Source organism: Drosophila gunungcola, chromosome 3R, assembly GCF_025200985.1.
Source record: "Drosophila gunungcola strain Sukarami chromosome 3R, Dgunungcola_SK_2, whole genome shotgun sequence".
Taxonomy (NCBI): Eukaryota; Metazoa; Arthropoda; class Insecta; order Diptera; family Drosophilidae; genus Drosophila; species Drosophila gunungcola.
In genome coordinates this window covers 18076769-18092472 of record NC_069139.1, presented here as the reverse complement: position 1 = coordinate 18092472, position 15704 = coordinate 18076769, and the positions used below count along the sequence as shown (strand labels likewise).

At 35.5% G+C, this 15704-nt stretch overlaps 1 long non-coding RNA gene across 2 annotated transcripts in view; it reads left to right on the top strand.

The window, feature by feature from the left end:
- LOC128251650 (uncharacterized) overlaps window positions 1-15445 on the top strand; it is a 31128-nt gene extending 15683 nt beyond the window's left edge. Inside the window, exons 3-4 of one of the 2 annotated variants that reach the window (XR_008267220.1) lie at window positions 6367-6587; window positions 15048-15445. This is a non-coding gene — a long non-coding RNA (uncharacterized LOC128251650). The remainder of the gene's footprint in view (window positions 1-6366; window positions 6588-15047) is intronic. The other variant, XR_008267221.1, reaches the window with a different exon arrangement.
- The last annotated feature ends 259 nt before the right edge of the window (window positions 15446-15704 follow it).

Here is a 15704-nt window from a genome sequence, read left to right as displayed (position 1 = left end):
TTCAGTTCATTTGGCATACCATATTTTCCATCAAGTCCATTTAATCTGGCAACTTGAACGCAAACAAAGAAATAGTACTTTACTACCGACTTTACAACAGTGTGAAGTGGTAAAGTGGTTTGCCAGACTCATTAATTTTACCCAAACGGAGATGAATAATGAGTTGAGCTTAAGGGGGCAACTCACACATAAAATATAAAACTCGTACGTGGTCAAGCCAGCAATCTGCATTTAAAGTCTCAAAAAGTCTCACAGGCACACAGGCAAATGTGGCAGGACATTTTGAGTTGCTTGTGTTGTCCTTGTCGCCTGTTCCTGATTGCAGCCTTCTGGCTGCTGCATTTTCTTCATATTTTTTCTGGTGCACCCAAAATAAGAACAAAAACGGCTAGAATTTTTCATTTTAACTTGTCTGGTGACTTTCCACCGGTGTTGCTGTTTCTTTTTTGGTCTCGGCAGATGTCTCTCTTCCTCGTCTCCAGCCAATTACAAAAGTTGGCAAATTGTTGCTGTTATACTTCTTGTTGATTATTTGTTTATTTCTCCTGGTGCATTTTATATATATTTTTGCCCCTGACTATATTGGCTTCCGTTTGGAACTTTAACTTTTCACGGCGGAATTTTTGCCATGCGAGAGTGAATGTTTAGGCTAGGAAAATTTATTCATGGCAGAAGCTTTGTTCTAGACAAAGTTTAGAAGAAACTGACAAAAACTTTAACGATCCTTCTTAAGTATGACAATATGAGAGTTTTCCTTTTAATAAAATATTGTAATAATTGTTCTTGCTTGAGAAATTTTTATCTCACTTTTGTTTGTGTATTTTTGGAAAGTCGTATTGCCCAAACAGCGGAAGCTTCTGCTTCCGATTTCATGCTTTGAGTAGCCCTTGTTTGGTATTAAGCCTTTCAGATGAGATTCGTATGCAGGATGTTTATCTTTAAATTTTATAGATTCATTAACTTAAAGTGTTTTTCCAAAATCGTACTGATTCCAGCACTTGTAGACAACTAAAAGATCTGGAAATATGTTTAACCATTATAACATGATTTGAAAGTTTTTGTTTAAAGCGAAAACTGTTAATTTACCTGAGATTCTTCACTTAATACCACATTTATTTATGGAAGACGGAAAGATGTTCGCATAATAAGAACAACAGATGCCCAAAAAATGTCATTACTTCTCGACTAGAAAGAGACAGCGAGCTTGAGTGACAGCTGTTCGACTCTCATTTCCAAAAATGTAGTTACTTGTTTTGAAAGGGTTTTATATTTGTATAACGTTTGTGACTGCCCATACCGTAATTTTATATTCGGTTAATTTTAATGTTAAAATAATTAAAATCGTTGTTCTCAAAGAAATAAATATTTTGACACAAGGCGTCTTAAATTGTTTTAAAACGAAGAAAGACCTTAATTTTGCGACTCTACTTCTGCGGGTAAATATAAAGAAGAAATGTACTTGTGGGAGAATTATATATAAAGAAAATTAAATGCAGGACTCTTGTGGCTTTCTCTGCGGTTTCCGCCACGTTGGACTGACTGCACTTGGTTTGATGAGTAATCCCTGGCAGTCTGCAACCAACATTTATTCCCTGTCGACTGCCATTTTCTGCGGACGAGGCCAAGTCTGCCGCAATGAAAAAACCGTAAAGCATAATGCCCGCTGACATATATATTTTTTTGTTTCTCCAGATTTTACCCATTCTCTGCACAACCGATTCTTGAAATAATAAAGAGGAATTATTGGCGTACTGCGCCTGTGGGGTGCGAATGTCCTCGTAAACTGTTCGTTTGAGTGGAGGTGGAATATATACGTCAGTCATTTTGATAATACCGAGACATATTCTGGGACTTTAGACATCAACCCCTTTAATCCTTGAACACTTGGCTTGTACGTGAGGAGATTAACATAACTAGATGAGCCTGCTCGGCACTGAAAAATTCAAAACTCAACGCGCACAACAACACTTTATAGATAAGCAGACGTGAAGTGTGTGCCAGGTATAGCCATTATGTTTAAATATTTGCACAATGAAAACGATGCCCACAGCAAACCGTAATCCCAAACCTCCTTTACCCTTGAAAAATCCCACAGGTGACAGGAGACAAACTTTGTCTTAGCAGCCACACATCAGGTTTAAACATTAGCATCAACTTTCGGTGCTGGTTTTCCCCCCTGGGCACTTAAACACCTACTTAAGTGCTCAGGCAGAGTTTTCACAAAATCCCTGTGAGATTTTAATTTTCTCACGTATATTCGTGTGCAGAGCTTAGGCTTGCATGATTTCTAAAAAAAAAACACTGAATTTCACATATGCTAATTGGTTTAGTGGTTTTTGGCAATAAATTCGTTCGGTCGATATATGTTTTGTTGTTAAGTGACATTTTAAAATAAGTAAGCCGAAACGGTAGCTCAAAATTTAGAGAGGCAAACATTGAATTCAACTTTCAATTACATTTTTTTACAGTATGTTGTATTAAATGATGACAGGTAAAAATAACTAAAACTTTTTCAATTAATCTAATGTTCCAATGATGCTCTTTTCCTCACAATTTATTTAAAACTAATTTAACAATCATTTAAGTTCAAGTGGAATGCTCAAACAAAACACCACTTTAGAACTTTTATTGGAGAAAGCTAAGTTTAAATAATTGAATTGTGACAAACCAAATTTTTTTCTTTCCCCATTCGAAAGCTGGCAAACGGATTTTCTTTGCTTATATATGGCCCTGGTGAACTTTATCAAATAATATGAATTTCCAAATATATTATATATTGAAGGGTCAGTTTTACAATGCTAAATAATTACCCACCATAAATCTATTTATGCTTAAATTTATATTCTGCAATTATTCTTAACTCATAGTTTTTGTTAAACATTTGGAAAAAAAACTGAATTTAAAAATATATTTTTACAAAAAATAAACCTACCTAAAGTGACTGCATAGCCTCAAACGTTATTTTGACAATGAACTGACCCATTTCACCAGTCCACATCCGATAATAAAGAGAATCCGGAAAACATAAAAACATAACATAAGTTTTGCTTTCACCTAACAAGTAAAGTGACATTCGCTAAGTTGCAAAAAGGAAAACACGATATGTGGACAGTGAAAAAGGTGGAAATATGCGGTTGGTTTACGCTTGCCGCTTTTAAAAATAAATAACAAACAAATACATTTTACATAAAGAGCTATAACAAAAGCTTTAGACTGTTGGCTTTTTTTTACTAAATAAAAGAGAATATATAATTACAAAAATTTGTAGGGGCTTTAAAAGTGAAGTCATTTAATAAACTCAATAAGCCATTTGGTGCCATGCGGCTTTTATACCCATGACTCACATTATAATGTTTGGCCTTAAATTGGTTTTTAATTTTTGCTACGATTGATATTCATAGTGTTTACATTTTTTATATCGTAAAATGTGCTGATAGAACAAACGGAACTGTAACAAACTTTAAACACATTTCCATTTTCAGTATAGTCTAGTTTCGAGCCCAGTCAGACTTTAAATCCCGTTCCGACATGTTCCTAGTTTCACAGAGATTTCCCCGAGGCTTCGGGCTATTTTCTGTGTCGTCTGTTTGAGTATCCAAGTGGAGTGGGTCAGACAACAGAGGGTAAACGAAATTGTTTTGCTATGGCTCACGGTTGGGTATAAAAAACAGCTGCAAAGTGCCGCAGACAAACAGACCGATAATCATCTCCAGTGTCCCCATTTTTTGCATAACCGTAAAAACTTTTAGTTATTTTTTTATCCGTACTTTTATGCATTTGTATATATTTTAGGCTTTGCAAAAATTTATTGGGATAGCTTACTAAGTGAGTCATCAAAAATTGACCAAGAACATCTGCAGTTCCAGCCACATTTTAATGGTGCACAAAATATGCATGACATGGAAATTAAAAGCAAATATGTGAGCTTTGTGAACTTTTTGCATATGCAACTATTAAATTCTAATACTCACTCTACTCCTGTATTCTACATCCCAACGAGTTGAGAGTTTATGACCAGGGCTGAGCTTTTTTATGTGTTTCCATTGCCTGTGACGACATTTCAGCTGACCGCGGTTAAATGAGGGAGATTTTAGTAGCAGAGAATTTCCCCAACAATTATTAAAATGGCTAACAAGAGTCGCCCATATGCACACACCGCAAATCGTACTGAATATTCGGGAATATAAACACTGACTAGCAGTGAAAATGAGGAGGGTTGAATTTACTTTTGCTACGTGACTATTCGTAATTTTTTTGTGGGCACGCTGCGTATACGTAATGTGAGGCGAACAAACCCATGGCATTTGAAACTGCCTTGGCCCCTTGGAACCCCATCTGTCTTCTTCCCTTCGTCCTAACTTTCCCCCATTGTCATTTTTTGTATGCTAATGTCACCCGTCTGTTCTTGGGGATCTTTTCGCATTCTCATATTCATTATTATACTTTTTATTTGTTCTTTGTTTTTGTGCTCCCAAACCCACTCTTTCTTCCCTTTACGAATTACATCTGGTATCTCACAAAGGATAGTCAGATAAATTAGCTGTGGAAAATTACAAGTGACAAGAAACAGCTGAGTTTGACAATAAATGTGAATTTTTGTAGTTAATTTCAAATAAGTCCAAACTGTTTAAAAATTGCTCATGTACAAAAAAAAACGAAACTAAATTGTAACCTAGGAATTGAAGTCTCTAAAGAAACTCTTAGAAAAATATTATTTTTCTTTTGTTCCAATAAGCAATTTAATTTGTATGCCTACATGCTGAGCTTCAGGTGACAAATTGACGTTATTGATCTGTGTGGGATTGAGAATAAAAACATTCACGGCAGTCACAAATCGAATTGTATGATGGCTTCATGCTTACTGTTGAGATTCCTTTCTCCTTCCGTTTCTTTTCTGCGATGAATGGCAGGATTGGGGCTTCACTTTCTGACAGGCAGCTTTTGGTTTGGCCTCTAGATTTCAAATTGGATTATGAAAGGCAAGTAAGAAAAGGACTTTTCGATCTATATACCTACACAACAAGTTGGCTCCTATGCATCTTTTGATATCTTTTCAGACTGAAATGGTTAGAAAAATTGAAATTTAAATAAATTTTACATACATTTTTGGTAAAAAGCTCTGAAGGTTTTTATCTTTTTCTAAAAAAAAATATTAAATGAATAATAACTTAAGTAAGCTGATTCTTCAGATTAAGATTCGTTACATTCCTAAGTGCTGAAAAATCAGGACTTAAGCAGGAAACTGTGCTGGTTTTCTTAGCAAGAAAGCAAAAGAAATGGTTGTGCCAATCAATTCTAGTGCGATTTGCGAAAATTAACGAATGCAATTCGTGAAAGTACATGAATAGCAAATGGCGTGTTATTGAAAGTTTACTTACAGAATGACGCGCCAACGTAAATCGAATTGGGTAAATCTGTTGCATGCACATGCACCATGTACTTTGATTATGTTCAAGAGTATATGTATATAAATCGCAGCGCTTGCTTTGCTGTGTTTTTGTGTAGGAATTGATGGTAAACAGAAAATACCTTGGTGTAGCTTTATTGACTTCACATTGAGAAGCAAATCTGTTGGACAAACGCCGAAATACTTGAAACGTGATGTCAAAGTCCTCGGCTGAGTGGGTTATTCCACCCTCACTCCCTATGCGAAATCGCTCATACGCAGTGAGTGCCCGTCTGACTATCTGTTTGTTCTGCTGTCGGTCCATTTAGCCGCTTGTCAGTTCTCCCGGACTGCTTCCATTGCAATTTCCCCATCCGGCCGACTTGTCTCCCATTTCCGTGATGCGCTTTTCGCCCACGTAATTGTGCGTGCCAACGACAACTACTAAAAACCCTGTCTAAGTCGGGCCAAAAGAGCCTCTGAATGCATTTCACTGGTTGGCCTATTTGAACACTTCCTCCCCACCGCGCCATCACTTTATTGGCTGTTTCCTGTGCGAAGAGCTAGTTGGGAAATTGACACACACAAATGACCCTAGGGCTTGTCTTCAATTGAGGCTTAATTGCTTTCAATGTCAAAGCTATGAAAATGTCTAAATAAAATTAAACTAGTTAAGTGTAGCAGATTTCATAATTCCATATTTATTGAAAACATTTACTTACAAACAAATCATTGTACAACAAAATGTCTTCCAAAAAGTCCCATTACACAAATTTGACACCGAAAAACTGTTCATATAAAATACTCTTGTTTTGGGACAGATTGTTTAAGCTTGAATAAAAGAAATATACTCCAAACTATTGTCTAGTAGGTATTTACAGTGAAGAAATCCAATTTCGACATTTATTCGTGCTCCTAATCAACTTGCAGATCCGTCATACATCACTCAGAAAATCCCACTTGATTGCTTTTTACTACAGCTATTGGATCCCAAACAAAAAACACCGGCACTTCCACATCCTAGAGCCAGTGCATTTTTCTGCTGACGGCCAATCCCACGCACGTCCTGTCTATAAAGTGCAGGGCTTACTAAGCCAACTTCAGGGTATTTATAATTGAAAGTCCAACAGCGATAAAGGACTAAGATAAAGAGAAATCGCTTTCTAAATAAAATGATTGTAGCACAACGGCTTCAAAAAAGGTAAGTATTTGTTAAAATTTAAAAATAATTAAAACTTAAACTATGACATTGAATTCTTAAATACCTATAACATGATTATTTTTTGTAAGATATAGTAAAGATGTGTCCTAGTTTCAGTAGATATTCACGGTCGATTGTCCAATTATTAAAACAGTTAATAGCTAGCAAATGGGTTACAAAAACTAAGGCTGGCTGGTAATAGCATTCTCATCCACAAATCACAGTGTGCGACCATGATTTTGGCATTCATACTTAACGTGTTATTATAGCTAGCGGCGTCTGTCATTAATAATTCAAGATTCATGATCCCTTATCAAGTTAATAAACTCAGACATTTAAATCAGTGCAAATATGTTATGCGTGTGGGAATTCGGATGCCACCAGGGTACTTTGCTCTTTAGAAAGAAATGTTATTGGGGCCAGGCCCTGCCGCAATGATAACAAATATACTTACAAAGAATATTTAATTTGACCAAATCTGATTTATGCCGTATGTTCGTTGAAAAATTTACTGCCGGCTGTTACCTGTCAAGAATGGATTAGGGATTAATTTTGTTTAAAATAATTTGGTTAAAATTGTTTGTTAACATTTAACACAAGAAACTTTGAATTTGTTTCGATACTTAGCAATTAAGTTACTCAAATCATTTATTCATTTCAACTTTTAAGACAAATTTAATTGCGGGTAGACGTTTAAATGTCACAAAAACCATATTCTAAATCCCCTCTACTTATTACCATTTAGTGGAATTTCTCGTTACACTTTTGGCATGCCGCATTGCATCCGCAACTCAGTTTCAAAAGTTTCACTGCGTTTTCGCTTTTTGTGGCAACTTAATTATCACAGCATGAACGCTAAAAGTGTTTTTCGGAGGCTGCTGCTGCTGCAAGTGCAATTTTCGGGAAATTGTTTGCACACAAAAGCGGAAAACTTTCTTTCAACTCATTGGTGAATTTTGCGCAGGATATTTTCTTGATTAACTTTTACCAAGATAAAATATTCAGACAAGATTTCAATTCCAGGTGTAACATCATACTTTTAAGTTAAGGTATCTTAATTCATTCATGACCTTTTGATAAATAAGCAGGAGATATATACCTAAAAAACCAACAAAATTAGTTTACACTAATGAATAAGACTTCAAATAAAGTCCTTAAATGTTGCCATTTACTTTTGTCCTGACATTAAAGTCGAAATTATTACATTTTATATTGTAACAGAGCCCAAATACATTGAAGTTAACATTTAATGATGAGATAAACTGGTACTTGTACAAAATATATTTATCGGGCTCTGATAGGAAAAATGAACTATATACTTTGCGTAATTTCAAAGTTTAACTAACTATTAAAGCTTTTAATCGATATAAATCGGTATGCAATTCTAATTATTTTATTTGCAAAGGAGCCGCCAGTCAAATAGTGCTTGTTTTACCTCGAATCCTTGGCTGGAAGCCAAAGAGCGGAAACGGCATTCGATTCCACTGCCAACGGAAACCGGAAGCTGGCCGCATTTTCAGCCCAGCGATGTTCACCTTTTGTCATCATCTCTGTGCCAGCTCTCAATATGCAGTATTGTCCCATTGTATTTAACCTCTGTCGTTTGTTTCCCACAAGAAGTAGAATAGCTAACCATTGTCCTTGTATAACGACCATCGATGTGCAGTTAGAGCTGCTTCTGTGGCGTTCGCTCTTTGTCAGTACTTACTTAACTTTGTGGCTTTACAGTGTCTCTTAGATCTTGGCCATTACATACAATGGAATCTGCCAGCTTCTCAAAACTTTTGCCACAGGGACAAAGGCAGCTAATGATGAGCAATGTTTATTAAAAGCCGACCAGGATTTCTTTTGTCTAATTGGCTGAAAACTTTACCGAATGTTTCACAAAAAGAGCAAAAAACATTTTTTATAAAGGTTTAGGAAACATGAAAAATATAAAATTTACAAGATTTTTTTTTATATCTGAATGGATATCAATATTTTAATTTTGTGCATTTGTATTTGTATAGGCTAGATCGACTCTCCTAATGATGCTGTTAGGCTCGGGAATTTGTCTTTCTGACTGAAATTTAAATACTAATTGTAAGGATATGAAAATTAACGAGAAAGTTATCTGGCCCTATAGAACATTAAAATTTTTATAACTTCGTTGTTTATAAGACATTTGCTTACATCTTGCTCATTTTTTTTGCCAAGTATCTGACTTAAAATTAGTTTGCTTAAATTAAGATTAGTTTTAAATTTAAAACAATAATAATAAATGTTTTACAACTATTTAATGAAAATAACCTGAAACCATTTTTTATATAATTTTCCTGACCAAATTGGTGGTAGATATTTTTAAAAAGAAATTCTGTTGAAGAGATAAGGATGAAGAGATATGGATGAGGAGATAAGGATAAGGAGATCAGGTGCTTTTAAAGGCATTAGTAGACCTTTTCCCCAATATCGGTCGAAATGTTAAGGACACACGCAAAAAAAGGAGCGTCGATTTATGTCGCTGGACATGGATCCCTTTCCATAAGTGGCGACGTTTTCAAAAGAACGTATTGCCATGCTTACCGTCAGTTAAGCATTTAAGCCATTTTCCTGTGGCTGCTCTTGATGGCTTAAGTCTCTCAATCGATAAGGCACTTGAAAACCAAGCAAGTCATATTTAATGTCACACGTTAGTCACATAACTACATTAACTACATTTACTAAAATATACTTACAATATACTATACAATTATACTATACAAATATATAAAGCTTTATACGAACAACACAGAAACTCTTTGGATGACCATATGCTAACAAAAGGACTCACGTTGATGCTGATGAATGTCATTAATTCATTAAATCTTCTTATTTTGTCCAAAAATGCTTTACTGCTGTATTTTGGCCTTTGATTCTAAGAAAACACACTTATTTGCTGTTTTTGTTGGCTCTTTTATTTTGTTCTTTATAATGTTTCAACTACATTAATGGACTTTCCTAATTGTTTATACCAAATTGTCTCCAAATGAGGCTTTTAACTAATTGGCAAAAATTACAAATGCGTTGGTGGTATTAAAGTATGTTTCTGTCGTTTGAAGTAACTTTGTAATTCATTTAATTGTAAGGCCCAAGAGTCTTTGTTAATTAGCATAAGCCTGTGAGAGTAACATTAAAGACGCTTAAGTCAAAAACCAAAAGCTATGTTATTTGCCTAATTATTAAGGTTCAAAAACAATATACCCGGTTTTTACCTACAAGTTACTAGAAATTAATGAAAACGAAGATGTAATTTATTTCCTGCTTAAATGGTTAAATAATCAATATGCCGTTTAAGGCACAAGTAATAAGTTTGCCAAACTTTTCGTAGTTGTTGCCATTAAGAAAAGCTTCCGCCTCAAGACATATCAAGGACATTGACGTTAAAAGTTTTTCAATAAGCGACAATGTCAAAACAATCTAACGCGAATGCAGTGTAAGAGAAGAACTTCACAAGGTAAACTATGATCTAGCAAATTGCTGAAATATTTGAGGAAAACAAATGAGCAACATTTTGCTAAGACTACAAAACTATACTATTTATAATATGCGTAAGGCAACTTTAATTATGCTCTTATAAAACGCAACGATAAAATTAAAATACAATATTTAGCCATTAATTTTCAATTTAATATGTTTGCAAAAAAAAATAATGTTTTTAAAAAATATATAACATGTTCAAAGAGGACGCTTACTGAAGTGTTGAAAATGCGCAATAAAAGCTAGAAAGAGGATGGGCAAAAAAATCACCGGAAGCATACAAAAAAGCGACCGGAAGTCATCGGTGACGAAACCAGCTGATATGCGGAAGGTTTGAAATAAATAATACAGCAAGTCTGCAGGGAGGGAATTGGAATGAATATTGCATAATTGATGTGTGCTTTTTTGTTTGAACCTTTCATTCAAGGGATAAAAAGTATTGAGTGTCTTGAAGGATAAGCTTCTTCACTCAAGGTGTAAAGCATCGGATAATTTTACTTACATTAACTTATATTACTTTAGTATTTTTATGTTGGTTGTAAAGTGCACCCTTCATAAAGTCCGTAATTTATTACTTGTTAAGAGAAGTACAAATGCCTGTACTGTCGTTCTTCCTTTCCCTCGTTATTTTTTGCGCGTTTGGGCATCTTTAAGGACATGGATGTTAAATTTACGCATTTCAGGCAGCCTCAACTGACAACCACTTGCGTCTCGTTTTGCAACCACAAAAAGTTAAGCGCGTAAAATTTCACAGCTTCGCTACTTTGAAGCGTGTGAGGTTTGATGGTAATTTACGCCTATATTGTATTAAGTTAAATTTTCCGCTTTTGCTTACTTTAAAAATGCGATGTTTTGTACAGAATTGCTTGATTTCCGTGCTTGGATTTGTTTACAAATTAATGTGGCATATTTTTTTTTCGCCTCATAATCAAAAAGGCGGTAAATTAATAAATTTCCCATAAATTCAATTTACAGCGCTTATGTGGTTTACCATAAACGTGTTTTTAATTTGCATGTTCAACAAAAGCAGGATGATTTTTTCGCTTTTGTGTACGGATAATGTTAAGCCCATTTAGGGCTTCAACACATTTTAGTTAATCAAGCACACAGCGCGGAGTTAACATTTTCACTATGTAATAATAAAGTAAAAAGTGCGTTGAAATGGCAGAATCCGATAATTGATATAGCTATTACCGAAAACGCATCTGAAAAAATTGTATCTCAATTAAAATTGGTTTAATTTAAAAAAAAAGGGAATTTTTTAGTCAACGCTTTTAAGGACCCCAAAAATAATGTAACCAATTTATTTAAATATTTTTTTTCTTTTATAAGTAAATATAAATGTAGCGAATTGTATATATAGATCAAAAAAAACCAAGCCTTTTATTCCCTTCAGGCAATCTGCTGTCATATTTAGCCTACTATGCACCTTTTAGCCATGGCGCACCTTTCTCCAGGGGCTTCGACTTGTGGCATAAAGTTTGCGGCCACAGCAAAAGTGAAGCCTGCCAGACTTTGAACCATCCCTTTGCTTGGTCCTGGTCCTCAAACCCTGGCTACTGGCACTTGGCAAAGTTTGATTAAAAGGCCAACAGAGCAACTCGAGTTGCAACGGAGCTCGCTGGTCTTGGTTTTGAGTTGGGCGGGATATTGGGTCTGTTTCGGGCACGTAGCCGGATGGAAGAATTTGCAATTTGAGTGCAGTGGCTGACTCAGCTGCAGGTGAATGGAATGTAAATGTGCTGTGCAATGGAAGCCTGAGCAGGCTTTCAATATGGACTTTTGCTAGTCAATATCCAATTTGAATATTTGGACGAGCTAATGTATAGGGTAGTTTAATATAAACAGTTTTATTTGTTGACTTAATCATTTGTTGCAATTTTTTTCCATTCAATTTCCCTGGGTTGTTCATTAAATTAATGGGCCAAATTCATGGAGCTTGCATTCAGTTGCCCGAAGGGCAATGCAACGTATTTTTCAGTAATAAAATGCGAAATAAAAGCAAAAAAAAGGTTAAACTGTGTGTTCCCTTTTGAGTGTTTCCTTTAGATTGTTGAGTTAATTAAATTTAACTGAAAACTTTCAGACTTAACAATATAATTAACCATTCATTACTCTTCGATGTATTAATTAGAATATATAAAACAAATTTTTGGAAATATTTAATAACGAATTGAATTTACTGTTTATAATTATTCAACTCAAAAAGGACTCAGCAATTGAGGAGGCTGTGAATTCATTCCAATCTAAATATTTGTGCGCCATGTGGCGGAAATTGCGTTCTCCTACCAAAAGTAAAATTTTTCCTTTTTAGGACTTTAATTAAACGAAAATTCCATCTTTATTAGGGGCCGTGTGTGAAATATATCATTAAAAAATTTCTTTTTCACATTAAAATAAAGAAATTTTAAAATTAACGCGTCTACTCCCTTTCAAGCATGGAAAAAAAACCGAGAGTCGATGGAACAAAACGAAACCCGAATATTTAAAGCACGTCCGTCAGACCAACCCAGGCTGACCGTAAAAACTTTCTGCTGAAGGCAAAGCAAAACAAAACTGTGGCAAAAACATAAAACACAGCAAGGGACATAAACAAACAGAGCGCAAAAGCATAAAGCATACAAGAGGCAACAACGAAATTTTCAACTTTTGTAATCGAGACCCTTGATGGTGACAGGACGAAGGCTTGCGAAGCTGCTGCACCAGTTTTGAAAAAATAAACAAAAATATAAATATTTTACTTGTAGTTTCTCAGAGCAAACACCAACAAACTACGGCAAACTTCAGCAAACTAGCCAAACAACAAGCAACAGCTGCCAAATGGGAAATAATCAAGCCCGGAGCAGGGACCCTAAAATATCCTGTGAAATTGCTTTGCAGACACTTTCCCCCTCCTCGTATTTTTTAGTTTTGGATGCAGACTTTTGTATTCATCGCACACCCCCTAGTCTGGCATCATTATTCATTTTCAGTTGAGGATAATTAATGAGCTGGCCAAGCTTTCTCTCATTTTGAAGTGCTCAGACGGAATGAACTCGTAAGTTGACCTTACATTGAGCTCAACTAACAGGGAACTGGGATTAGTTTCCCGGCAACAAAGGGGATAATTGAATGAAATGCAAACATGGTTATGGCCATAAAAGGATTTCGAGGAAACGAATGGGTCAAGCCTGGCACTTTTTGTCATTGATTGGGTGCAAATCGATACCATGTCATGGAAACTGGGTCACGATAAGCAAACGAACAGAAAACTCAGACAGCGAAGGAAAAGTTGATGCCTCTTTTCCTTTATTCAGTTACGGCTGTTACGAGCTCAGGCCATTCAACCCACACAGAAGCCAACGACCAATTTATGTGCCTTGGTTAATACTATATACACCCTACAGGATCCGTCTGGTCCCACCTCCTTTGATGTCGCGGACACGACCGATTTCGCGGGCAATAAACGCTTCACATTGAATGTGGGGTCAAAAAAAGACCGACAAAATGTATCAGTAGAAAAAAAAAATTTTTTGTTTTTACAAAAGAGTAAATTTGTAATTTCAAGCCATGTCTCATGGAAATGATTAAATGCTTTATGAGAGCTTACGAATCAAACGTCAAATTATTCCTTAAACACAGTTCCATACGTCTTGCCTTGGCCCTAGACCCTTCATGTGGAGCATGTCAATTGCATCGTTAATAATGACAGTGCGGCAGATGGTCACTGCCCATTCCGCCTGACGTCTGCTCATATATTACGTAACGTGTCCATGGAATCAAGAACCAGAAAGTATACGTCTTTGAGTAATGGTTAGAACATGTAGCACGAAAATCTGCTGAGTGGATTAAGGAAACCTCCTCATATTCGTGTGATGAAGTTGAAATTGCTGTTTTGTCAAAATGTATCGATGTTTCTCTGGCTGATTGAGAGTGATCCCTTCTGAACAAAAAAAAGGACATTACTTAAAACAAATTCCACTTACCAAAGCGTGCGCCTAATAATTCGTGAATGTATGCATAACATTGCTAAAACTGTTATTACATTTCGTGACCACTTAAGTAACAATACCAAATAAAGAACTTAGCTCCATTACTTAAATTCGCATTATTCTTAAAACCCATAATGTAAAAACAATATTTACAAATATTAATATTTTAAATATAAAATACAAATATATATAACGAGTACAAAAAAGTATAAATAATTTAGGTAGATATAAAAAAGTATAAATAATTTAGATAGATATAAAACAAAAGTAAAAACGTTTTGCCAAGCGAATGGTTTTTTTTGTGTGCTTGCGAGACGCCGGCAAAAATGTGAATTGAAGTGCAGCTGGGCGGATTCAGGCCGTGAATGCTAATTTTGGTGCGCCCACCAGCGAAAGTTCCCTAAATGTATGCAAACGTTTTCATCAAACGGAAATTCGCGTTTGTTGCGCATACGCCACGTGGTCGCAAGGACATCATAAGCCACGAACTCTGCCAACTCATGCATGGCTTATGTGCGGCTGAAGCCATAAATTCGCCTAGTCAAGCACGTCGAAATTCTAATTTACTTCGTCTTGAGAAAAAAATTCGCTTCAAAAGACCAAACCAATTTTTTTTAAATAATATTTTTTTTAGAAAAATTACATTCAATATTTGATTTTTATGACTTAAAAATATGTTAAAAAATTGTTCTTGTGCTATTTAATATCTAAACTTAGATATTTGCAAAATAAAAACGTTAACATAACTGATTGTTTGTTGTCTTTTATAAATTATGAAAATTATAAAGGAAGGTAGGTAATAAAAATGGCTGCAAATAAAATGAGAAACATGAATGACAGCGACGTTTCCTGCATTTCAGATCGAGTGTCAGGGAACACGATTTAATTCAGCCTTTTATTTGTTGACACCACCAACAAAAAATTGTACATGCCACCAAATAAAACTGCAACGTCGTCATTATAAAACTTGATACATTTTTCTTCCTCCTTTCAGACACAAGTGGAGCTGTTGAAAAGATGTTGCAAGTAGTGGGAAAATCAGCTGAGTTCCTTGCCACACCTTTGCTGGATCGTCCTGCCAAATAATGATGTCACGAAATATACTCCCTTTTGGGTGGTGTGTTAACTTATACTTGACATTTTCCGCGTGCCCGACCATCAGATGCCATTTCACGACCGACAGATGTCTGCCAACAGGGAATCGCTGAGGGCGAGCTTAAGTGTGAAACTGTGCACATGGTCATTTGGCATGGGGATGTCAGCATTATGGAAGATATGCGAAACAACTGGAGCATGAATATTGCACAGCTGGAATTGGAGGAAATATTTTTAAAAGCTTAATTGAATTATTATTGAAAGCGATCTGCAAAATAGTTATTAAGTTGTTCGTCAGTCATCCAGCAATATTTTAAAAACTATTTCCTTTAGTTAAATTAAAACATCTGTTAAATTTACTTTTGAAATTTCTTGGCGCTTACAGTAAGGCGGCGAATTGCTTCACCAATTCAGAATTCTGCCATCTGGAATGGAGCCAATGAAATTTTCTTTCAACAAATCCCGCAAAATTTTAAATGGGATGTGTGGTATCCTTTTGCCAGATGGCAAAATAACAACTAGTAATAAAAGCCTAGTTCTGAATGCATTTGGGTCG